Consider the following 26,265-nt stretch of genomic DNA (forward strand, 5'->3'; position numbering starts at 1 on the left):
CACCACCTATATCCTTGATACCCACTGAAACTGAGTCCCTTTTCGTAATGGTCAAATCTACCTCAACCAAAACCTTAGCAAAGTTAGGCCTTGATTTACCTTCAGTAGCTTTGTCAACCTTCAACAAGGTCCCAATAGGAAAGGTGATACTTAGCAATGCATCCCAATTGTAGTAATGCAATTTTAGACCCAATAAGTATATCCAAGCAGGGGTCAGGAGAGTCTCTTCCTCTAGTGTGAAATTGGTTGTTTAACGAGATAGTCACAAGAGATACCCTAAAACCACAAACCTTTTCCTAGAATAAATGTTTAGAATGTCTTCCTCCATCGAGAAGTCCATGAAAACATGCTTTAAGTTGTAGTGATCAATTTTGACAGAACCAGCCAGGGCAAATCGAGTAGCAAAATCTCCTCTAAACTCTAATGTCTTCAATAGAAGGGTGTCTATGAGAAAACTTACCAATAATAGTGAATCGTCAATCCTTGGCCAGTTCCATATCCTCTTGAGGAGAAAAGTAAACAGCTGGTCTCCCTTTGTATAATTTCAGCGATCTCAATTGCAGTCCGGTCATCGATGTTGGCGTGGTTGTACTATGGATTGCAACTGCATATGACGTGGGAGCACTAGTCGCATTGACGAGAAATGACGAGAAAATATCCAATCCGTTCTCTAGTCGCCCCATTTGGAGTAGACGATGTCGGAAAGTCATGCCGAAACAATAATTAGTTTTAGGGGAAAGAGGAGCGCGTGAGGTGCATTCTATTTTACTGTTATTTAGGTCATCTATTTAAGCTTTTATTAGACTATGAGGGTGTTTGGATTGGCTTATTTTAAGAGCTTATTGGCTTTTAAGTACTTATCTAGTTTTTGTGGTGTTTGGCAATGATAAAAAGTTCATAAAAGGACTCACTTTTAGGCATGAAAAGTACAAAAATAAGCCAAAAGCAAAAAGTTGGGTATACCAACTTATGGCTTTTGGCTTTTAGCATATAAGCTATTTTGTAAAACCAATCCAAACACCCTCTATTATACTATTGTTTTAGATGCTCATGATTTGTGACACAAAATCATGGATGGTTTATAATAGATTCTGCAGCTTTTGGCTTCTTTTATTATAAGACTTGATAATATTTGTGTTGTTTGATTCACCTAACATTTGGGTTGGGTGCCATAAAGGTTTAGGAATTTTGGATCGTGACAGCCATTTATTAAAATAAGTCGTGGATGCTATTGGGTGAGTACTCTATCATTAAAATGCAGATGTTGATGTTATGTATTATATTATCTACCATTAAAACACAAATATTGAGGTTTTGTACAATAATGTCGTAAAATTTGAAACACGGACATTGAGTTTGTATAGTGCATTGTCATTGTTTACCCTTAAATATGAGTAACAATTAAATTTGTACGCGGTTTAAAGGATACGTGATTTAATACAATACGATTGATCTAAGAGCAGCAAAAAATTAAATTAAAGAGAGAATGAACGATCAAGCCAATCGTGATGGATTAATCAAGCTTGGTCTCGAGTTGAACGATGAAAACTGGCTCCAATCGAACCCTCGATATGAGCTCGGTTTTATTAAAGAAGAGAGTAAGTGAAAAAAACTTTTGATAATAACTAGAATATGAAATTAAACTTTTATTGCTTTGATATCCGTGTAAACAATTAAAATGAACAAGTTCTCCCCTTTCTATAGTAGGAGAATTTCAATCCTAGTACAAGTCTAAATAAGGTAAAAATCTTATTTTTTTGGTAAATGACGATCCACAGTTTCTATCGAACGGAATTTGCGCCATAATATCTGGTTGAGGGCAAATATTACGGCTCCCTGCTCACCATTCTTAACCGTTTCCCTTTTTCCTTGGTCTCAAAACTTTACTTGGTCCGGGTGCATTGTTTAGTTGTGCCCGATTCCTGAGGCACCGTTTGTTCTCCCCGAGCTCCGAGACGGGGGACCCTTCGGCTTCGTTCGAGGCTGCGTCAGATCGTGCTTCCCTCTCATTTCGTTATTGGGGAATCGGAGGTAAAATTATCCCCAATTTTACCCGTAAACAGTTAGTCCCCTCACTTTTCGGAGAGAATATTATCGAAGCGACAAGAAGTGATTAATGACCTGGGTTCCTTCTACCGTACGGTACAATCGGGTCGATGGGTTACTGAAACTCCCATCAGTCACATCGTTCTGACTTCGAACATGTGTCATCAGCCGGTTGACCGTCCTCGAACGCAAAATGTCATGCATTAATTACCTCCTCTCTATAAAAGCTTCGGTCCTTTATTTACTTTTTTACTTCCTGATTCCAGAGCTTCTTTTTAAGGTCGAAAAGACTTCCAAAGAAAGGGGATCAAGGCAAGGAGGTGTGGAGGTATATATGTTTCATCACTACGGATATGCTCCCAACGATTCGGGAGGAGTGCAAGTGGCAAGGCAAAGAAGTGGTCGTCCCTGGTCCTGATGAGGAAATCACCACACACCTGGAGGGGCAAAGAAGTGGTCGTCCCTTTCGCACTTGGCCCGGTAGATACCATAATCCTCGATTTCTGCAAAAGGTATGAGGTTTGCCTCGGGCAGATTCACCTGTCCTTTTGGAGGATTATGATCCTCCTCAGCTACTTTGTCAACAACACTGAGGCACCTCGATTTACCATTGACCATCTACTTCGTCTCTATAGCCCCCGAGTATTCCGAGGTGGATTAATCAAGCTTGTTTGTCGGGAAAAGAAAGCTCCATTCTCAAGCATTGATGAAGATATGGATCGAGGCTGTCATGGGAGATTCGTTCGAGTGAAAATCAAGGTCTCATTCCCCCCGCGTTCCTCTCATTCCCTGAAAAGTGGAACCTACCCCGTAATTTCCTCTGTTTTTTGAGTATTTAGAATTTCTTTTGGATTTTTGTTCTTCTTTCTCATCGCCTGGTTCTATCATCATGCTTCGGTTGCCCGAGTCCCCAACCAAGTTCCCCGCTTCAATGACTGGGTTGAGGAAATCTGCAAACAGCTATCATACTTCGAGTGTGAATGGCACAAACTCTCGAAGGGCAAGTAGGAGGCCCATTCCCATGGTGAGTGTTGTCCCCCTAATCAGGTCTTCCTTTTATATTCAACTGCCATTTTTACTAAGTCCTTCTTTTTCACTCGCAGGTTTTCCCAAGACCATTGAGCTCCGGGTAGTGGACGAGGATGAGGCTTTGTCCTCATCCGATAAACCCTCTGCTTCGGGATAGCCTGAGGACGCTGAGAAGAAGGAGGAGAAAAAAGAGAAGAAAGAGTAAGTCTTCGGGTTCCCTAGACGCGGACGCCGAGGCCAAGAAGAAAAGGGTAGGGGTCTGGGCCCAAAGATTCATAAGAAGAGTACCCGGGCCATGGTACCGGACCTCGAATCCTTTCACTGGCTCAAGGAATACCCTAAGGATGAAGACTTGGAGATCGTCGCCCATGGGCGGCCGCTAATGAAGAAGAGAGGGTAGCATCGGGGGGAAGTGACCGGGAGGTCATATCCTCTTTGGCTCGGGAGCCCGAATGAAGGACAGAGGCCACAGTCTCCAAAGAGGCTACTCCTTCTCCGAGTGAAGATGCCAGTGTCATCAACATCACAAAGTCACCGTCTCACATAAAGTCTTTATTTGTCGAGGCTCAAGCCATCAAAGAGAAACAAAATGAGACCTCACTTCGAGTGCGGATCCCGCTCGCAAAAGAACGATCGTGTTTACAATCCTGGCGGATACCCCGGTGCTGTCTGGACCTGTTGGCTTGGCAAGCTATCTTCATTGCTTGGTGACCGAAGAGGATCAGGCGAAGATGAACGAGGTGAGTGCACCAAGCCTCTTCAACGAGGCACAACAGGACTGAACTGAGTATGTTTCACTTTCTTTGTGTTCCTTCGTGTAGCTCGTTTAACCTTAGCGTATCTTCATGATCTCATCAATTTTTTTTAGGCCTCGGTGCTTCATCATAAAAGCTTCCATCGGTCTCGGATGGAATTTAGCCAGCTCGAGTTCGAGCTCAAGGAGCAGGTCAGGCAGAAGGATATGTACAAGTCTCTTAGCGAGGAAAGGGACGATGCCCTCAAGGACCTCCCTATTCTCCAAGCAAAGCTGGAAAAAGCTTAAAAAAGGCCTCGTCAGTGAAAGAGGAGCATGCAATATTGGTTGAGAGGGTAAGGATATTCGAGATTAGAAACGAGAGGCTAAGCGTAGTAGCTAACACCGCAACCTCGCAAGTCCAATAGAAGATAAACCTGATTGACCAACTCTGGGCTGAGATGAACGAGCTCAAGGCTTCGACCGAGACATTGAGGAGCAGGATGGACCGTCTGGCCTCAGAAAAGGAGGCTACCAAAGAGGAGTTGGCATCGGTCAAGGACCACCACATGGTGGTGAAGAATAAGGCCGACAAGTGGTCTGGGCTGAACGATAAGCTCCGAGCACTACTAGTTCGATCATTTTTCGGGACGGACAACCTCGGCCGGGAGTACACCGCGTTGAAGTCCAGGTTAGAGGGAGGTTCGATCGATTCCTCCGAGGTCCAGGAAATCCTGGCCCCATACAAAAACGTCCTGGAAATAATCGATGCTCGTTTAATAACAAAGCCGAGTATATAAAGTGGCTATCCCGAAGGGAGACCCTCGAGGAGATTCACATGCGGGGGTACAATCTATCAGCCGAGATTGAAGAGGCTAAGAGGCTCGAGGCCAAGGCTAAAGAGATATATGAGCCTAAGGGTTCCGACAGTGAATCGGGTTCTGGTGAAGACTAGGCGGAGATGCCTTAGTTTATTGTTTGCTTTCTTTTGTTTATTTTGAGGCCATTTTACTGTGCATTTATATATATATATATATATATATATATATATATATATATATATATATATATATATATATATATATATATATATATATATATATATATATCCCTTCGGCTATATTGTGTCAATTACTTTTCAGTATCCGTTTGCAAATCTTTATTTGAAGAATGCCATTAATGTCTTAGCATAAAATTGGACATAATCTAGAGTGCTCGTTCCCCCAAAGCCCGAATGAGGCCTAGTTTCGATAACAACTCTGAGTTTCTTAGGCTTCAAAATACACGATAAAAAATGAACACTTTAAGATACTTGAATGTTTCAATCGGACACGATGGTGTTTTGCCGAGGGCGACCTTTTATAATAGGTTTTAATCATATGTGTATGCAGCTAAAATCAGAAAGACTAATTTCACGATCGGTGAGGCATTACGTAATTTCACCTCGAATGGCCCGAAGAATAGCTCGGGGTTCAAAGTCTTCGAGGGTTTTTCATGCTCGGTGTCGGGGCAAAACGAACCGGTGGTTATCACAAGTAAGCGGGAAGTTCCCTAGGAGCAGTATTTGCCTGAACAAATAGTGACAGCCTGTACCAAGCTGATTGAGTTGTTGTACCGGCTACTTTATGTAATAATTACGCATGTGTCATATTGGGATTTTCCCCTCATAAATAAAGGGGACCCTTGTCATTTTTGTAAAGGGCGAGATACTACACACTACATTCAATACAAGAACATTCTCAGCTCTCTAACTCAAACATACTCTCAATTTGATCGTATTGTTTACATTTATTGTCTTACTTATATTTATTACATTTCATTAATCATTCTTCATTTATTACTCGTTATTGGTCATAGAGAGCCGCCATCAAATTTATCATAACTGTTAATCCTCCATCGACTGCCCTTAGCCGGGCATCCGACTCGACCTCGAGGCCCCGTATACGCAAGCTCGAGGCCCCAGTTTCCAGCCATTCGGTTTGATTATTACATTGTCTACAAGCTATTATCATATTTTCTAATCTTTCACTTAGCATCTATTGCCTAACAACTAGCATAAAAATAGATCACATATTTTTAGAACCACAAAACCAAATCTAATTAGTATTACCATTTTCAAGGTAAACAGATTGGCACCCACCGTGGGGCTAAATAATAGTGATTGTTTTCTTGCTGGTCTGCTACATAATGCAAGTTATCTTTCACACTTTTTCTTGTCCAAGAATCTTTGATTTTAGGTCAAAATGTCTAAATCAGTAAACACACATGACAACAACGGTCTCGAAGACCATTGAGAAATGGTGTAGCTGTTCCAGGTAATGGTGTACCACCACAAAACCCTGAGGTTGCACCGGAACGGATTCCCGTCGATATGGTCTCGCGCAACACTCAACACATCGGCGTAAGTTCCCACACCAACAGGAGTATAAGCCGAGAAAATCATTAAGACCCTCGAAAAAACCTCACCCGGGAAGAAAGAGGGGAAAACAGGGGAAGCGAAGTGGGAAAACCTCAGCACATTGTTCATATGATTATTGGGGGGACCGACGTTCCCCAGGGACCCGTGATCAAACGGATAAAGGTTTTTGCGGCGACAGAAGGACAAATACGGGGCCGCATATATGAAGACATCCTCAAGTTTAGTAAAGAAGACTTCGAGACTCTATCTCATCCACACAACGATGCACTGGTAATCTCGTTTCTCTTAAATAACATCCAAATTAAACGTGTGGTCGTAGATCCAGGTAGCTCGACCAACGTAATTAGATTGATGGTGGTAAAATAGCTCGGATTACTCGATCAGGTCATACCTACCTCCCGAATCCTCAGCGGCTTCAATATGGCTGGCAAAGCAACAAAAGGAGAGATCACCCTCCCGGTTAACATATCCAATGCAGTTCAAGATACCAGTTTCCATGTCATTAAAGGTGACGCAGGGTACAATGCCTTACTTGGTAGGCCATGGATACATAACATGAAGGCTGTATCGTCAACCCTGCATGAGATGATGAAGATTCGAACAAAGGACGGAATAAAGACAATATACGGAGAGCAACATGCGGCAAAAGAAATGTTCGTAATCCATAAAGAGGCACCAAATTCTGTACATCCACCTCGGAAGAGTTGGAAAGCCAACAAACCCCCGAGGATGATGAAGAAGATTTCCTCTCTCCCAGAACCTTCATTGGCCCCGAAGAATCGGATGCAACAAAGTCGACTATTGAAGAACTAGAGCAAGCCGTATTGATCGAGCATCTCCTGTCACCCCCCAACACTCGGGGTGGGTGACCGGCGCGCAACCGAGCGAACTCGGTCGAGCAAGCCCAACCAGCCTTTCCTACCCGACTCATTCAATATCCGAAGACAAAATGCATCACCAATTATTAAACACGGGGGAGAGAGTGCTATATAAATGGGTAAACGAAGCTAGTTAAATTCTTACTTAAATACAACATGCCATAGTTAAGTTTCCAAAAGTACATACAGTTGACAATCTATTGGAGAAAAGTTTCAAAATACACCGTGATCCTATGACCACCTCGGCACCCATACATGACCCATATAAACGCCTACGGAGCCTCTAAGGATACATGAGACCAAAATGATAATGCCGGCAACAAGGCCCTGGCTATACCTCAACATAAGGAAATTTGTACCAAAGAAGAACTACAAGACCCCTGGGAGAAATGGGGGCTCACCAAGCCTGTTGTGAAGAGAGGAAGAGGGCAACACTATCTGCGATCGGCGCTATCAGCAACGGAACCACCTACATCCATTCAAAGATGTAGCGCCCCCGGCAAAAGGGACGTTAGTACTGTTCAATAGTACTAGTATGTAAGGCAAACACAATTCTCAATAGGATGAACAGTGACCAAATAGAAGGCAGTTACAACATCAACAAGTACTTCACAGGATTACAAGGAAACACCAAATAAGGTTCACATAGTTCCGGTTAAGTCTTTCCATTTCATTAGGATAATATTCTTTAGTGCCAAGTGCCATATCCCATAATACCACCGTGATTTTACACGGAGTACGGTCTCGACCCGAGCGGCTGAGCCATCCCAAGTGAGACATATCCAAATTAACAATGATAATCATAAATCCAACATAATTGCCACCATGTGTAAAGCATGGCGTCCGATCTCGACCTGATCGGCTAAGCCGTCTCAAGTGAGACGTAACCATATTCACAATTTCATCCACAATTCCACCGTGTTCTTACGCGGAGTCCGGTCTCGGCCCGACCGGCTAAGCCATCTCACTTGGGACATAACCTCTTTCAATTATTCATTTAATTCACATTTCTTTTCATTTTTCCATTACATGGCACAACACACCTCTTTATTAATAAACGTTTGGCACTTGGATACAGTTTTTATAATTGATGGGCTTAAGGTCTTTTAAGCTATATTTTGATGATCTAAAAACATTCTTTATGGAACCAGATAAAAGACCAAGAACGATAGTAAAAAGTCAGGGGGAACATATGGGGAAACATGTGTAAGTAAGGGCATAAAGTCAGGGGGAACCTTGGTCTCCTATTATTCAATCTGGTTCTCTGAACTCTAACTCCTCGTTTTCAATGCTAAGTTTGTCATCATCAAAAAGGGGGAAATTGATAGGTTTTCAATATCTTTGCCTTTTGTTTTGATGATCTAACAAACTTAATGTCAAGAACCAGATAGGGAACCTGACTCACTTGGATTACACTGCATCTAACGGATTCCAACCAAATGTGGACTTGCTACAGCTTCAGGAGGTAGGAACCCAGACAATGACCTGATACTCTTGTGGGTTCCTCACGGCAGTACAAAGTCAATTAGACACAGCTGGAAACGAAGATTCTGCCACACTGCACTGTTCCCAACGCCCACTCATTCTCTGATCAACTAAAGTACAATAAGTTTATTCAAAACATCATTCAAGTTACTCAACTCAAGACAATCTAGGCAGTGTGCACAAGTACCAGATCAGGAACCTGATCCCTTGGTGCTCCCCTGACAAAAGTACAAGTCAACCATATAGCTGGAAAACAACTGAAGAGAGTGACTGTCCGCAACTGTACAAAGAGGAACACAACAGGGGCCTGGTCCCTTAGGGTTCTCTGACAGAAGTACAAGTCAACTATACAGCTGGAACGCAACTGAGTGGCTATCCGCAACTGTACAAAGAGGAACACAATAGGGACCTAGTCCCTTAGGGTTCTCTGACAGAAGTACAAGTCAACTAATGCTGGAAAGCAATTGCAGAAAGTGACTGCCTGCAACAGTGCAGCAGATAGTGCAGCAGTCACTTCCCATTGAGATTGGACATCACTAAGGATGTCTTGTGTAGTATAAACCTTATGCAAGGCATAAGATTCAGGTTCAACACTTGCAAATACAAAAAACAAAAATTCTCTCAAGTGCTCAAGAACCTCTCTCAAGAACAAAGCTGCTGCAACCTCAAGGTCCTGATCCGAGATTGATGATATCTTATGTCCTTAGGGTTGTTGAGTCTTTGTTATGTGTTCTTCACTGTAACTCCTATCCGACTTTCTTAGAAGCATTGATTAGGTTGAGTCATAAGCAAAAGCCTTTGTAACCGTAGTGTGACAAAGTGGCTTGTGGTGGAAACATCACAAGTTAGTCAAAGCCTTTGTAACCGTAATGTGACAAAGTGGTTTGTGGTGGAAACGTCACAAGTTAGTCAAAGCCTTTGTAACCGTAGTGTGACAAAGTGGCTTGTGGTGGAAACGTCACAAGTTAGTCAAATCCTTTGTAACTGTAGTGTGACAAAGTGGCTTGTGGTGGAAATACCACAAGTTAGTCAAATTCTTTTTGACTAGGATAGTTATAGAGTGGCTTATGATGAGAGCATAACAAGTTAGTTGAAGTCTTTGCAATAGGGTTATTGTAAAGTGGCTTGTAATAGGGAGATTGCAAGTTAGTGAAGTTAAAATCCTATAGGTGTAGGTCGTGTTTTTTTTATCCCCTTGTGTGGGATATTTCCACGTAAAAATCCCCTGTCTTATTTACATTCAGCTTTACTAGCATTCATAGCAAAACCCAATAAAGGACCAGGTACTCTACTATTTGGTGGATTCACACAAACTTAGCACTGTACCAAACTGATATAGGACTAGATCGCTACATAGTTTAGTTCATTAGTATTTTCAGAGGAAAAGGATAGAGAACCCGGTTCTCTATACAGTCTGGTGGATGCACAGTCTCTAACAAGTGGTATCAGAGCGGGTTCTTCCTATCAGGCTAACACCTAGGAAGGATCCTCATGGCTACTCCACCAACTTTTGAAAGGAGAGAACCAAAGAAGGAAAATTACCTGGTACTTAAAGCTGATAACAATGACTCAAGTGAGAAAGACAGTGACATGGCTTACCTAGCCAAAAGATTTCAGAAGATGGTCGGAATAAATGGAGAAATGCTAAATAGGGGCAGCTCCAGCAAACCAAAAAACTATGATCTCTGTCCTAAGTGTGGAAAGCCTGAACACTTCATCAAAGACTGTCCTCTCTTGAAGCAAGAGTTCTCTAAGAATAAGTCTGAAAAAACAGCTGAGGAACATGATGCCCTTCAAGGACTTCAAGAAAAAGAGACATGTTTGCAACGTGGTGAAACATGCTCTTGCATTTGGTGAGTCTGAAGATGAAACTGATGCTAGTGATAGCTCCATGATGGCAAGTGAAGGCGAGGAAAATGAATATGAATCAACCTTTGCGTTGATGGCACAACTAGATAATGATGAAGACGATGACAACAAAGAGGTAAATTTCAGGGATGTTCAGAGAAATCTGAAATCCTATTCTCGAAGAAAACTCATGTCTTTAGCTAATGTATTAATCAATACCTTTCATCGTTTTGTGGAGGATAGGGATTGTTTGACCTTAGAGTTAGCAGAATCTGAACAAACTAGAGACGCCTTAGTGGCTGTAGTTACTGACCATAAGAAAACCATTGAAATTTTCAGAAAAGAAAAGAATGATCTTTTGGCAGAAATTACAGACCTAAGGGAAACAATAGTGAAACCTTGGACTAAGTTAAAACCTGAAAAATCTGGAAAAGGAAAGGAGATAGCCAGTGAAGAACACATTAGGCTTGAAAATGAGTTGAAAGCTGCTAGAACTAGGATATGTGGTGAACTCGAGAAAAATAGGCAGCTTCAAGCTGAATTGAAGAGAGTAAAAAGGGATCTTGAGAAATCTCTCAAGTGGACCTGGTCCTCAGATGTTGTCACTGCCATGTACTTCAACAATAGTGGAAACAGGCAGGGAATCGGGTTCCAAAAGGAGAAAACTCCTTACAACCCTCACATCTAGTACGTCATAGTTCATGATAACTGGTTATGTACCCACTGTGGAAACAATGGGCACTTCAAAGAAAATTGCCAGGCCAAGGCTCAATCTGTTCGGAAAAATAAAGTGTTTGCTGACAAATTGACTACTAACAGGGGACCAGGTACCGCTCGCAAGAAACAATGTTGCATGCATGGACTAGAAAAGCCCTTATCCATCCCTTTTATCATAACAAGGGACCCAAACTAGTTTGGGTTCCTAAATCTAACCCATACTTTAGATGTACAGGGAACAATGAGAGGAAGTGGACTGCAATGGATCATGGACAGTAGATGCTCAAAGCACATGACTGAAAATACCATGGATTTTCTCTCACTGAAAGCCCTGCAAGGAAGGGATGTACCCTTTAGAAAATGGAAAAAGGGGTACATTCTAGGTGTGGGGAAGAAAACAAGGTATAAGTTCGTGTCTAAGCTGGTGATATGAGCTGCTTGAATGCAATTGATAATGATTCGAAGACTTGGCATAAAGGATTGGGGGATACAAGTTTCTCACTTCTGGATATATTGATGAAGAAGGACCTGGTCCATGGTCTGTCAAATTCAAAGTTCAAAAAACACAAAAGCTCCCATTCACTTGATAATATAATCACCCCTTGATTCTGGAGGTCAGACAAGATCAGAAAACAGAAATTCCCTAGCATTCTTAGCATTTCTATCCCAAATAGAATCCAAAAATATCAAGGAAGCCTTGTAGGATGCAGACTGAATTACTGAAATGCAAGAGGAACTGCATCAATTTGAAAGAAACAAGGTATGGCGCCTAGTACCTAGACCCTCAGACGGAACCATCATAGGGACCAGGTGGTTATTCAGGAATGAGCTGGATGAACATGGAAATGCTACAAGGAACAAATCAAGGCTTGCTGTCCAAGGATTCAATCAGGAGGAAGGGATCGATTATGATGAGACTTTTGGCCCAGTTGCTCGCATGGAAGCTAGTAGGATCCACATTGCCTTTGCGTCACATATGGAATTCACCTTACTCCAAATGGATGTGAAGAGTGCCTTCCTGAATGGTTTTCTCAAGGAAGAAGTCTATATCAAGCTACCTCCAGGTTTTTGAACGTCATGTACATCCTGAACATGTATTCAAATTGGATAAGGCACTGTACGTATTGAAGCAAGCCCTTAGAACCTGGCACGAGAGACTATCCAAGTTTCTCTTGGAAAATGGATTCATAAGAGGAAAGATTGACAATACACTGTCTTTGAAGAAACAGGGAAGGAACCTGCTCATTGATCAGATTTATGTGGATGACATCATATTTGGAGCTACAGCTAACTCATTATGTGAAGAATTTGCTAAACTCATGGGAAGTGAGTTCGAAATGAGTACGATGGGGGAAATGAATGTCTTCCTGGGTCTTCAAGTGAAGCAGTCCATAAAGGGAACGTGTATCAGTCAGAAATGCATCAAAAGATCTTGAAAAGGATTGATATGGCAACACGGGAATCATTGGATCTCTACTCTACCTTACTGCCAGCAGGCCAGACATTGTATTCAGTGTGGGATTACATGCAAGGTTCCAATCAAATCCTGAGGAATCTCATCGGAAGGCTGCTAAGAGAATTCTGAGATATATTAAGGGCACACAGAACCTGGTTATGTACTATCCTTCAACTGAAGAAGAACATGATGCAGTTGCCTCGTGATGTGCTCATTCACTGTGGATCAAGCAACAATTGGAAGATTTTGGTGTATACATTGATTGTGTACCGCTTCTATGTGTCAACACCAGTGCTATCAATATGGCAAAGAAACCGGTTCAACACAGGAAAACCAAGCACATTGATGTTAGACACCATTTTCTCAGTGACTATGTGGAAAAGGGTCTTATTTGTATAAGATTTTGTTGCATGGAAGATCAAATTGCAGATATCTTCACCAAAGCTCTGAGCAGGGAACACTTTGAGAAACAAGATGGCAATGGGATTATTTGAACCTAATTGAGAACCTGGTTCTACTGACATGACTATGATAGTCACACTAAGGTAAAATTTGCTAAAGTGTTTTCTGACTAGGCCTAACTCACATCTATACCGTTGCAGGTAAACACGCATGATGATCATAGAAGCTAAAGGTACCATCGTCCATGCCGAAGGAAAAAGATGTGGTCTTGTGCTTATGAATCCCCTCTTTTAGTTGCGCTAACAATGGATCGCTGAATTGCTTCTTTTTCACCTCCGCCACAAGCGATGATTCAACCCTATTCTGCACAATTACTCCTCCTTCATTGGAGTCCACAAGGCGAACCCCAAACTAGCCAACTGGTGAACCTCCCGGGCCAACGGCCTTTGATATGCCTTCAGATGAGCCAAACTTCCCATGGATTTCCGGCTAAGAGCATCCGCCACAACATTGGCCTTTCCCGGGTGATAGAGAATATCAATGTCATCGTCCTTGAGTAACTCTAGCCATCTTCTTTGTCTCAGAATCAACTCCTTCTGCTTGAAAATATATTGAAGGCTCTTGTGGTCCGTGAATACGTCCACATGGACCCCATATAGATAGTGTCGCAAAATCTTTAGCGCAAACACCACTGCTGCAAGCTCTAAGTCGTGGGTTGGATAATTCTTTTCATGATTCTTGAGTTGCCTATAAGCGTAGGCTATAACCTTGCCATGTTGCATTAACACACACCCAAGCCCGATCCTTAAAGCATCACAATACACCACAAACCCCTCTGCACCCTCTCGCAGGGTTAATACCGGTGTCGTAGTCAATCTTGATTTCAATTCTTGAAAGCTCCTTTCACAAGCATCGGACCACTGGAACTTAACTGCTTTCTGGGTCAATTTAGTCAATGGAGAGGCAAGAGTAGAAAATCCTTCCACAAACCTTCTGTTGTACCTGGCCAAACTCATCTCTGTTGGAGTGGTAGGTCTAGGCCAATTCTTCACTGCTGCAATCTTTTGAGGATCGACCATAATTCCTTCCCTGGAGACGACATGACCCAAGAACGCGACGGATTCAAGCGAAAATTCACATTTCGAAAATTTCGCATACAATCGGTGCTGCTGAAGGGTCTGCAGAACTGCCTGAGATGGTTAGCACGGTCCTCCTGACTTCGGGAATACACAAAAATATCGTCGATGAACACTATCACAAAGGAGTCTAGAAAAGGCTTGAAGACTCGATTCATAAGGTCCATGAAAGCGGCTGGGGCATTTGTTAGCCCAAAAGACATTACCAGAAATTCGAAGTGCCCATACCGAGTCCTGAAAGCTGTTTTCGGAATATCCTGCTCCCTTATCTTCAGTTTGTGATACCCGAACCGCAAGTCAAACTTTGAGAAACACGTAGCACCTTTTAATTGATCAAACAAGTCATCTATCCTTGGTAGAGGGTATTTATTTTTTATTGTCACTTTGTTAAGTTACCGGTAGTCAATACACATCCACTGCGACCCATCTTTCTTCCTTACAAACAAAACTGGTGCGCCCCATGGTGACACACTTGGCCGAATGAAACCTTTTTCTAGCAAATCCATCAATTGTTCCATTAGCTCTTTCAATTCTGTCGGTGCCATTCTGTAAGGTGGAATTGATATAGGCTGCGTGCCTGGCATCACATCGATCCCAATGTCAATCTCCCTGTCTGGTGGGATCCCAGGGAGCTCATCGGGAAAGACATCCGGAAATTCATTCACAACTGGTATGGACTCAAGGCTAAGTGCCTCGGCATCTGTGTCCGTAACCCGAACTAAATGATAGATGCACCCCTTCTTGATCATCTTTGCGGCCTTAAGGTAAGAAATAAACTGACCTTTAGGCACTACATTATCTCTCCTCCATTCAATAGCGGGGTCATTAGGAAACTCAAGCCTCATAGTTCTAGTCTGACAATCAAGCTTGGCAAAACATGAATAAAGCCAATCCATTCCCATTATTACATCAAAATCAACCATCCCCAATTCAATAAGATCGGCCATGGTATCCCTACCACGTACCGTGACAACACAACCTCTGTAAACTCGAGCAACCGTAATTGACTCACCAATCGGAGTAGACACCGAGAATGGCTCATGAAGCTAATCCGGTTCTATCCCAAATTCCATAGAAACAAAGGGGGTAACATCATGGTGGAACGGGGGTCAATAAGTGCATACACATCATGAGATTTTACAGTCAGAATACCAGTAACAACATCTGGAGAAGCCTCTGCAGTCTGGCGACCACTCATAGCATAGAACCGGCTGGGTCCTCCCGAACTCTGCGCACCACCCCTAGCTGCACCACGCCCCGCGGGTGATGGGGTACCTCGAGCTGGAGAGGGGGCTGAAGATGTAGCAGCTGCTGGGCTGGCTGGTTATGTTGTGCCCCTGCCTGCTCCCTGGCGGGATACACGACAATGCCTCTGAATATGACCCCTCATCGCACATCCATGGCATACGGGTAACTCTAAGTAGCAAATCCCTGAGTGCACCTTCCCGCACCTGGGGCACGGGGACCTCTGCTACTGCTGGGACCTCTCTCCTGACTGACCCCGCTGGTGGGATTCCCTGTTGCCCTAACTGGGCCTGAAACGACTCCACTGCTACTGCTGGCTGGGTCCTAATAACGGTGCACTGGCTGAAGACTGTGCAACAGACTGGGACGGCCCTGATGATCCTCCCCGAAAAGCTGATCTTCCCCCACCTAGTGACTCACCCATGTTGCCCGTAGACCGGGTCTTTCTGTTACCCTCTCTCTCCAATATGTTCTTCAGTTTGCGGTTCTTTGTGGCCTGAGCAAATGCTACAATCTTCCCGTAATTCATGTCAGAATTTAATGCAGCTGTAGAAGACTAATTAATAGTCAAAGAATTAAGGCCCTGAACAAACCGGCGCACCCTGGCCTCTATTGTGGGCAACATATGAATAGCATATTTGGACAGGCGGGCAAACTCCATATGGTACTCCCACACACTTCTGCTACCTTGCTTCAGATTCTCAAACTTTGCTGCACGGGCTGCCCTTGACTCAGCAGGCAGGAAATGACCTATAAATGCATCGGCAAACTCGCTCCACCTCGCCGGAGGGCTCCCCTTCTCACTTGAATCTTCCCAACACTCAAACCACGAATAGGCCACCCCTTTCAAACGGTAGGCAGCTAACTCTACTCCCTCTGTCTCAGTTGCACGCATAACCCTGAGGGTCTTGTGCGTCTCATCAATAAAATCCGAGGGTCATATTCCGGATTGGCACCCGTAAACATTGGAGGGTCTAACTGAAGAAATCTGTTCACCCAAGAACTGGTGGAATCCCCTTGCTGGCTAGATGTACTGGGTGCGACATTTGATCTTTGGGCCTGAGAGGCCACTAGCTGAGTCAACATCTGAATAGCTCCCCTAAGATCCCCATCAGAAATACTAGAACCGGAAGTTGGGGCTGGAGGCGGAGCAGGAGTATCAATGGGAGGGATAGTGGTACCCCCCGTAGATGTAGGAACTGAGGTAGTCTGCTCCAGAATAGAAGAATCAGGCAGGGTGATAGCAGGGCGATTATCCTCACCCGCAGTATCAAGTAGTGAATCATCGGCCACTCCTGGGGTGGCACTAGCTCCTTGGCCAATTCTGGCTTTCTTCTTAGGTGCCATGCACTGAAAATTGAAGGAATGCACTAGTAGAGGAGGAATAGTTTCACAATTGCCGCACGATCTAGAATATCAAAGAAGGGTGTTATTCCTAAATGCCCAAGTAGCCTCCAACTTATAGATGTGGTCGACTACACACCGATAAGAAGGACTCTAATAGAAACGACTCCGAGACGTCCTAGGACACTTTAAAACCTTAGGCTCTGATACCAAGTTTGTCACGCCCCAACCTCGGGAGGCGCGACCGGGGCTCAATCGAGTGAACCCAACTGATCAAGCCTTATTAACACTTTCTACACAACTCAGTACGAATAAGGAAACCATGCTTTCATTTATTTAGACAATAGCAAAATCGAACATTCAACATTTTTAGTTCACTTTTATATCACAAATCTTAATCATGGCTAAGTTTCCAGGATTTCATATAGTTATAGTTTAGAAGAACTAGAGTATAGAGTTATAACACAGTCCGTTAACCCATCCAACACCCATACATAACCCACACAAACATCTACGAAGCCTCTATGGATATAAAAGATTAATCATGACAACGCTGGCAACAAGGCCCCGGCAATACCTCAAAAGTGGAAGTCTACAACAAAAGATGTACAGTATAAACCCTTGAAGGAGAAAGGGGCTCACCAAGACATTGAGAGGAGGACACTCCGCTACGCGCGATCGACACTGTCCACTATGGAGCCACCTACATTCATTTAAAAATGTAGCGCCGCCGGCAAAAGGGACGTTAGTACCATGGAATAGTACTAGTATGTATAACTAAACACCATCTAGTTAGAAAGAACTTTCATACAAGAATAAGGAAATCACAAGTATAACTCAAAAATTTTAGACGATCACCGCATTATCAAATAAAAGAATCATACAATTTTCACATCATTTTTTTCCATAGCTTTTAGTTTGGGGCATTTCACATCATTGTTCACAATACCACCGATATCTTGAGAGGAGTCAGATCTCGACCCGATCGGCTGGGTTGCCTCACTTGAGACATATACTTCAACCACTATCTCATTTTCCCTTTTTCCGGAATTCAATATCAGTACAATACCACCATGTGTGCGGCATGGCGTCCGATCTCGACCCGATCGGCTAGGCCGCCTTATAGCTATGTTAAAAATTAAGAGCTGAGGTGATGAAGTCTTACCTCCTGGGATGAAGATTTAGGTGCCTCACTTGAATATCTTCAATGTTTTAACAAGAATTTGTGGAGCAATTTTTGATGAAAGGCATTTCCTCTGTCTTAGACCCTCTTTCTCACTCTAAAAGCACCAGGAAATAGGCTCAAAATGAGCCATTGCATAAGATATAACGACAGGGGGTCGGGTTTAAAATTTAAAAATCTGGAGCCCCGACTCAGATCTGCGATCACATACTTGACATGCGGCCCGCGAAATGGACCACAAAAACAACTTCAAAAACCTGAACAAACTGCCAGAGTATGCGAAAGGAATGCGGTCCGCATACCTATTCTGCGGTCGCATAATGCACTGCAGCTACCCCTCACAAAATTCCAAAGGGATTATGCGATAACTATGCGGCCCGCATATTGATTATGCAATCGCATAATTGGCCGCATAGTTGACCTCAAAATTACCATCAAACTGTCTGACTCTGCGGCGACTATGCGGTCTGCATAGCTATTATGCGATCGCATAATGGACCGCATAAATGCACTTTTCTGGAAAACGCTATTCCTTAACTATTAATGCATAGATCAGTCCAAAGGGTCCGAACCACGGCGAGCAACCTCGCCGAAAAATTCAAACACGTATTCCTAACTTGGCACAATGAGCTCTCGGGTTTTGAGTAGAAATTTACACGGGGCCTTACATCTACTCCCTCTGTTTCAGTTGCATGCATAACCCTGAAGGTCTTGTGCATCTCATCAATAATATCCTGAGGGTCCTCTTCTGGATATGCACCCGTAAACACTGGAGGGTCTAGCTGAAGAAATCTGTTCACCCTGAAACTGGTGGAATCCCCTTGCTGGCCAGATGAACTGGGCACAACATTTGACCTTTGGGCCTGAGACGCCACTAGCTGAGTCAGCATCTGGATGGCTCCCCTAAGATCCCCATCAAAGATACCGGATTCGGAAGCTGGGGCTGGAGGCGGAACAGGAATATCAATGGGAAGGATAGTAGCACCCTCAGCAGATGTAGGAACTGGTGTAGCAGTCGGGGGAATGTCCTCACCCCTCAGTTTTTCACCCGCACCATCAATTACAGAATCGACTACCGGTCTTGGGGCAGCATTGGCTCCTTGGCCAGTTCTGGCTTTCTTCCTTGGTGCCATGTATAGAAAGTTAAAAGAATGCACTAGTTAGAGGGGGGAAATAATTCCATAATTACCGCACAATCCAGAATATCAAAGAAGGGTGAAATTCCTAAATGTCCGAGTAACCTCCAACTTATAGATGTGGTCGACAACACACCGATAAGAAGGACTCTACTAGACATGGCTCCGAGACATCCTAGGACACTTTAAAATCTTAGGCTCTGATACCAAGATTGTCACACCCAAACCCTCTGGGAGCGCGACCGGTGCGCAACCGAGTGAACCCGGTCGAGCAAGCCTAACCAGCCTTTCCTACCCGACTCAATCAATACCCGAAGAAGAAATGCATCACAAATTATTAAACACGGGAGAGAGAGTTGTTATATAAATGCGTAAAATTCTTACTTAAATACAACATGTCATAGTTAAGTTTCCAAAAGTACATACAAATGACAACCTATTGGAGAAAAGTTTCAAAATACACCGTGATCCTATGACCACCCCGGAGCCTCTAAGGATACATGAGACCAAAATGACAATGCCGGCAACAAGGCCCCGGCTATACCTCAAAATATGGAAATTTATACCAAAGAAGAACTACAAGACCCCTGGGAGAAATGGGGGCTCACCAAGCCTGCTGTGAAGAGAGGAAGAGGGCACCACTATCTCCGATCAGCGCTATCAGCAACGGAACCACCTACATCCATTCAAAGATGTAGCGCCCCCGAAAAAAGGGACGTTAGTACTGTCGAATAGTACTAGTATGTAAGGCAAACACAATTCTCAATAGGATAAACAGTGAACAAATAGAAGGCAGTTACAACATCAACAAGTACTTCACAGGATTACAAGGAAACACCAAATAAGGTTCACATAGTTCCGGTTAAGTCTTTCCATTTCTTTAGGATAATATTCTTTAGTGCCAAGTGCCATATCCCATAATACCACCGTGATTTTACACGGAGTCCGGTCTCGGCCCGACTGGCTAAGCCATCCCAAGTGAGACATATCCAAATTCACAATGATAATCATAAATCCAACATAATTTCCACCATGTGTAAAGCATGTCGTCCGTCTCGGCCCGATCAGCTAAGCCGTCTCAAGTGAGACGTAACCATATTCACAATTTCATCCACAATGCCACCGTGTTCTTACACAGAATCCGGTCTCGGCCCGACCGGCTAAGCCATCTCACTTGGGACATAGCCTCTTTCAATTATTCATTTAATTCACATTTCTTTCCATTTTTCCATTACATGGCACAACACACCTCTTTATTAATAAACGTTTGGCACTTGGATACAGTTTTTATAATTCAAGTCTTCCCCATATTTATTCGTTCACATAGCTTCACCTTCCACGTCGACAAGTGTTATCATATACGGCATACGCACATAGGGAAAGAAAAGAACACTTGGAGAACATAATCACATTTCCAACCAGCATGATTTCAAGGTAAACACATAGAACAATTTTTGGCAACAAAAATCTATCAACCAACACATTAATACAATCCGTCTAATATGTTCAATCTGGAACTCATGCCAACTATTCGGACACCAAGAGCTCAACACTAAGAAGAAGAGGGTTAGCCATACATACCTCAATGGAGCGTTTTCTTAAATTCTTACAATAGTTCCGGAGCTCTTAGCAACTTCGATCTATTTTATGAGAATTACAAATTGAACCAAAAATTAGAGACATGCTTAAGATTCTAGCTCATTTGAGTATATTATCAAGCAGTAAGTGTGCATTGTGATTTTAGGACCCTTTTGTGAGAGATTTTTATCATCTTACACCTTAATTGTTATCTTTTTAACTCACAATCTCCCCATACCCTATTATCACTCATACATGCAAGATAATCAATCTATATACCCATGGACCCACTTGTTAATCACTTATTTCAGTAGAAATTTCGAAATCATAGATTAGGGCACAAATTCTTACCTCTTAGGATGAAGGCCTAGTAGTGTTACTTGATAATCTTCAAAGATTTGGGCAAGGATTGTAGTGACTTGGTGAGAGTTAGTTTCTCCCTCTAGATTTCCCTCTCTCACTCTAATTGCAGTAAAATAGCATAAAATGTTGATGAGTGGTGATTTTAACACTCACTCTAGTCTCTTTTCCTTAGCTTTTATGTCTTTTAACTATAATATGAGGTCGTTTATGGTGTGTATTGTTAGATTTTCAGGTAAATGATGCTATGAAGTGATTTGAATTGAATTGAAGTGGAATTGAGCAAAAGAGGGTGAAAACAATGCAGAATTCTCCAGTGATTCCGCATCTGCGGAAGTGTGGTCGCAGAAGCGACCTCGCATCTGCGGGGGTGGACACGCATCTGCGGAGTTGGGCCTTTTCTCAGGAATCGTACCTGCGAATGGTTTTCCGCTTCTGCTGTAGCGCATCGGCGCTTTTGAAGTCCGCATCTGCGGTGCCAAGCATATTTCAATATCCCGCTTCTGCGATAAGGTATCCGCATCTACGGAACCGCATCTGCGTGAATTCATCCGCAGATGCGGTCAACGGGCATCAGACCTGGGCAAATTAGGCATTTCACATTTTCTCATTCCCAAACCCACAAATACTCGACCTAGCAGTATCTTTGGACATCTCTGAACATCTTTTGGCATATTTTCAGTTCCTAGAACAAGAGAGAACAAGGTGGAAGCTAGGGTTTTGCACACACACTTGGGTTTTGAAGATTTCAAGCTTGTGGTTAAGGATTTCTTACCCATTTGTGTTTATTTCTTCATTTCCTTGCTTTGTATTGAATATTTAAGTGTGTAGTATTTATTTTCAACACTTGAATCTTGTTTATGGAAATATTCATAGTTAAAGTGTGGATTAAATACCTTGTTGTGCTTATGTATTGAATGATTTTTATCCTTTTATGAAGTGAGTTATTGTTGCTTTAATTATTCTTGTTCTTTAATGTTTCCAAAGGGATTAGCTAACCCTAGGACTCGCCCATTAACACCGAATTAATTTTGGAAAAGATAATTTGGGGTTGGGAAAGATTAATTAACAAGAACTTGAGGCTTTAACCCTCATTTTATAGATTCTACCTAGGGATAGGATTGAACTACTTGTAGCCATATCCGGGTGTGCTTAATCTCCTAATTGTTTTAGGGATAATTCAATTAGGAAGTCTTGTTAGTCTTCGGAAGAAGCTAATTAAGAATTATTATCCGTGGCTAATTAACATAAACTCGCTCATATTTGTTCAATCATGAAATACCTTGGATCGTTACTTGAGTGTAATTCCCGATGCAACCATACTTGTAGCCATTGATCATTTTACTTGCTTTCTAAGTTAGTTTACATTTCCACATTTAGGTATAAATATTTTCTCATATCAATTCTAAGTGTTTGGCACTGCATAACAAGTGATAATTCTCTTACATTCCTAATCGCCTACATATTGTTCTCTGTGGGATTCGACCCCGACTCATAGTTGGGTAAATTATATTGCATGTGACCGTGTCCATTTACTTTTTAGTAGTGGATTTGGACGTCACCAAAGGGGTCTAATGGGGTATTTTTAATGGAATGAGATCGGGTTTTAAAAGTTAGAAAATAGGAGCCCCGACACAGTCTGCGATCGCATAATTGACATGCGGCCCGCAAAAGGGATCGCAAAATTGCCCCTAAAACTTGAACAAACTGCCCGGGTATGCGACAAGAATGCGGTTCGCATACCTGTTCTGCAGTCACATAATGCACCGCAGAACTGCCCCTCGCAAAATTCCAAGGAGATCATGCGATGACTATGCGGCCCACATATTGATTATGCGATCGCATAATTGGCCGCATAGTTGACTTCAAAACTAACCCGCATACTGTTTCACTCTGCGGCGACTATGCGGTCCGCATAGCTATTATGCGACTGCATAATGGACCGAAGAAACGCGCTGTTCTAAAAAACATTATTCCTTATCTTTTTAATGCACATGTCAATCCAAAGGGTCCGAACCGCGGCTTGCGAGCTCGCCGCGAAGAATTTTACAAATATCTAACGCATATACCTAACTTGGCACTACGAGATTTTGGGTTTTTGAGCAAAAATTTTCATGGGGCCTTACATCTCCCAGATCGGAAGGTATACCTGGGAACGGGATTAACCCCCGAACTCAGGAAAAACTCATTCTATTTCTTATTAACAACATCGATTGCTTTGCTTGGTCCCATTTAGACATGACAGGGATCCCACCGAAGATAACCACTCATGGACTGAGCATCGACCCCAGGTTCAAACCGGTGAAGCAAAAACAGAGACCTCAGTCCCAGATAAAGCATGCATTTATCAAAGATGAGGTAACGAAGCTCCTCAAGATAGGGTCTATCAGGGAAGTAAAATATCTCGAATGGTTGGCCAATGTGGTGGTAGTTCCCAAAAAAGGGAATAAGCTAAGAATGTGCGTAGACAATAAAGACCTAAATAGGGCATGCCCCAAGGACTCATTCTCGTTGCCCAACATCGACCGTTTGATCGATGCCACGGCCGGCCACGAAACCCTCACTTTTCTCGATGCCTATTTAAGGTATAACCAAATTCAGATGAACCCCGAGGATAGAGAAAAAACCTCGTTCATCACAGAGTACAGTACGTACCGTTACAATGTAATGCCCTTCGGGCTAAAAAATGCAGGGGACACATACCAACGCCTAGTTAATAAGATGTTCGAACATCAAATAGGCAAGTCCATTGAAGTTTATATTGACGACATGCTAGTTAACTCCCTGTTCATAGAGGACCAGGGGGCTAGTTGGCAAAGGGTCCTACAAACTCGGCACCATGGAAGGCGAACAGCTTCCAAGCAATTGGAATGTATCAATGCTCAAACGCTATTACTGCTAAAAGCTCAAAGGCCTTAGGTTTCAAAGGTATGTGTTGCACTCTTTTCCTTCGATCGAGTTTTTCATCCCAAAAAAGGGTTTTTACCGACAAGGTTTTTAACGAGGCAACATCTATATTCTACCTAAGGAAGACTCAACAAGTATTCAAGGCTTCTCTTCAATCAACCTCGAATACTGGGGGGCATCCCCCCCGGAAGGTCACCTCCTCGGAGAAGCCAAGACGTGCTAAATGGGGTCCCGATAGGAAAATGATGTACCGGGCAACGGTCGAACGAACCGTGCCCGTATAGAATAACCGAGCCCCTGACAGCGAGAACATGCATACTTGTACCAAGTAATCAAAGAATACTTTCCCTTCCGTCAAAGCATTTCAGGTTTCAAAGAAGTTTGCTATTTTTTACAAAAACGGCTCCAGAGCCAAATATGAAAACTCGAAGCCGTATGACCTCCAGGTCGAAAGCTTAGAACTCGTAGGCCCTCAATGAGGCAATATCAAGTTTACAAAAACGGATCCAGGGCCCAAAATGACCCGAACACTCGGGGACTGGCGTTAAAAATTCAAAGTCGTATGACCTCCTGGTTGGAAGCTTGGAACCCGTAAGCCCTCAATCAGGCAACATCAAGTTTGCAAAAAACGGCTCTAGAACTAAAAACGTCCCGAACACTCGGGGACTGGCATCCCGAACACTCGGAGACTACCATCCCGTACACTCGGGGACTGGCGTTAAGAAACCTTCAATGTCTCAGGGACTATCGCCAATCGCCACCTCATCGACTTATCAAAAACCCGAGGCCACAAGACCCCATGTGGGCAACCTCGGTTTCGTAAGAGCTATATAAGGTAACACCAATATCTGTAAGACCTCAAGCAAGGCATGAACTATACTTGTACCAAGTAACAATATCTGTAAGACCTCAAGCAAGGCATGAAATATACTTGTACCAAGTAACCAAAACAGTAAGACCTCAAGTAAGGCGTGTGAAAAAATGTAAGACCTTACAAAAGGCATTACCCCAACCTTAAAGTTAAGGCTATATGCTCGAACTTGTAAGACCCCTAAAAAGGCATACCCTCGGTATAGACGCCAAAACTAATTCATTCGGGAATTTAAAAATGACCACGGTCATAAGGCTCCGGCCAAACTAACGCGACTCGGGGATGCCCGACCATTGCTATAAAATCACAGGCTTTCAAATTATTTGAAAATACTTCAAAAACAACTGGTTAAACAGGCTACCCTCGGCATAAGCAAAAGAGCTTCAACCATGTTAGCTCCAAACTATAGGTTTCGAAACACTCAGCCGCCGAGCGAAACCTCCCGAGGTGCTCATTTATCGCTACATAATGACTCACAATCGAGGCTCTTATCGAGCCGTCGAAGATCCGGGCGAACACAAAACTTCAAAAAAGTCTTTAGCGATGGGAAAATAAAGCCTATATTAGAGGTCGTACCGACCCTAATGCGTAAGAGCCACTGCTGCCAGCCTATATTAGAGGTCGTACCGACCCTATTGCGTAAGCGCCACTGCCACCATCTTACATTAAAAGGTCGTACCGACCCAATGCTTAAGAGCCTAAGGGCCAGCTTTAAATTCAGAAAAACTCGAGGGTCAGTGAATTCGAGTCGAAACCCGACTCGAAGACTAAGCCCGAAACAGTTAGCTGAATATGCCTAAAAGCAAAAGCATAAGAGCCTAAGACGCCAGCTTACATTAAAAAGTCGTACCAGCCCGACGCGTAAGAGCCTGATAGACTGCTCAAAAATCAAAAACTTAAGGGTCAATGAGCTTGAGTCGAAGTCCGACTCGAAGACTGAGCCCGAAACAGTTAACTAAAAAAGGCCTAAAGGCAAAAAGCGCAAAAACCCAAGCATCCACTTATATCGAAGGTCGCACCGACCCGACGCGTGAGAATCTAAAAAAACTGCACAAATAGCCTCGGGGCCGACACGATAGCCTTACAGGTCGATAAACCCAGGAAAACCTAAAAGCTGGTAAAATAAAGCCGAAACATGGCTCGAGGCTCAAGCCCCAAACGGTCGACTTTCAACCATGGTGAAACGCTCGACGGTAGCAGGAACCCAAGGGTCTAAATTTGAGCCCCACAACTTTGGATTAATTGCCAAACGAATGCCGCAGTCGTTCAAAGGGAAAACAGAAAAAGATAAAGAGTCGACACATATATAAAAATATTCATAAAAGTATGATTACAAAGCCTACATCTGGAGCCCATACGAAGGCAGAAAGAAAACAAAAACCTTAATCTATCACCGTATCTACGCCTTTGACGGCCCCCTCAGAAAGTATGCTTTCAACAGCTTCGGCCATAACCTCTAGGTTTCCAACGGCCTCCTCCCCTTCAAGGACTT

Source organism: Nicotiana attenuata, chromosome 1, assembly GCF_001879085.1.
Source record: "Nicotiana attenuata strain UT chromosome 1, NIATTr2, whole genome shotgun sequence".
In the NCBI taxonomy this organism is placed as follows: Eukaryota; Viridiplantae; Streptophyta; class Magnoliopsida; order Solanales; family Solanaceae; genus Nicotiana; species Nicotiana attenuata.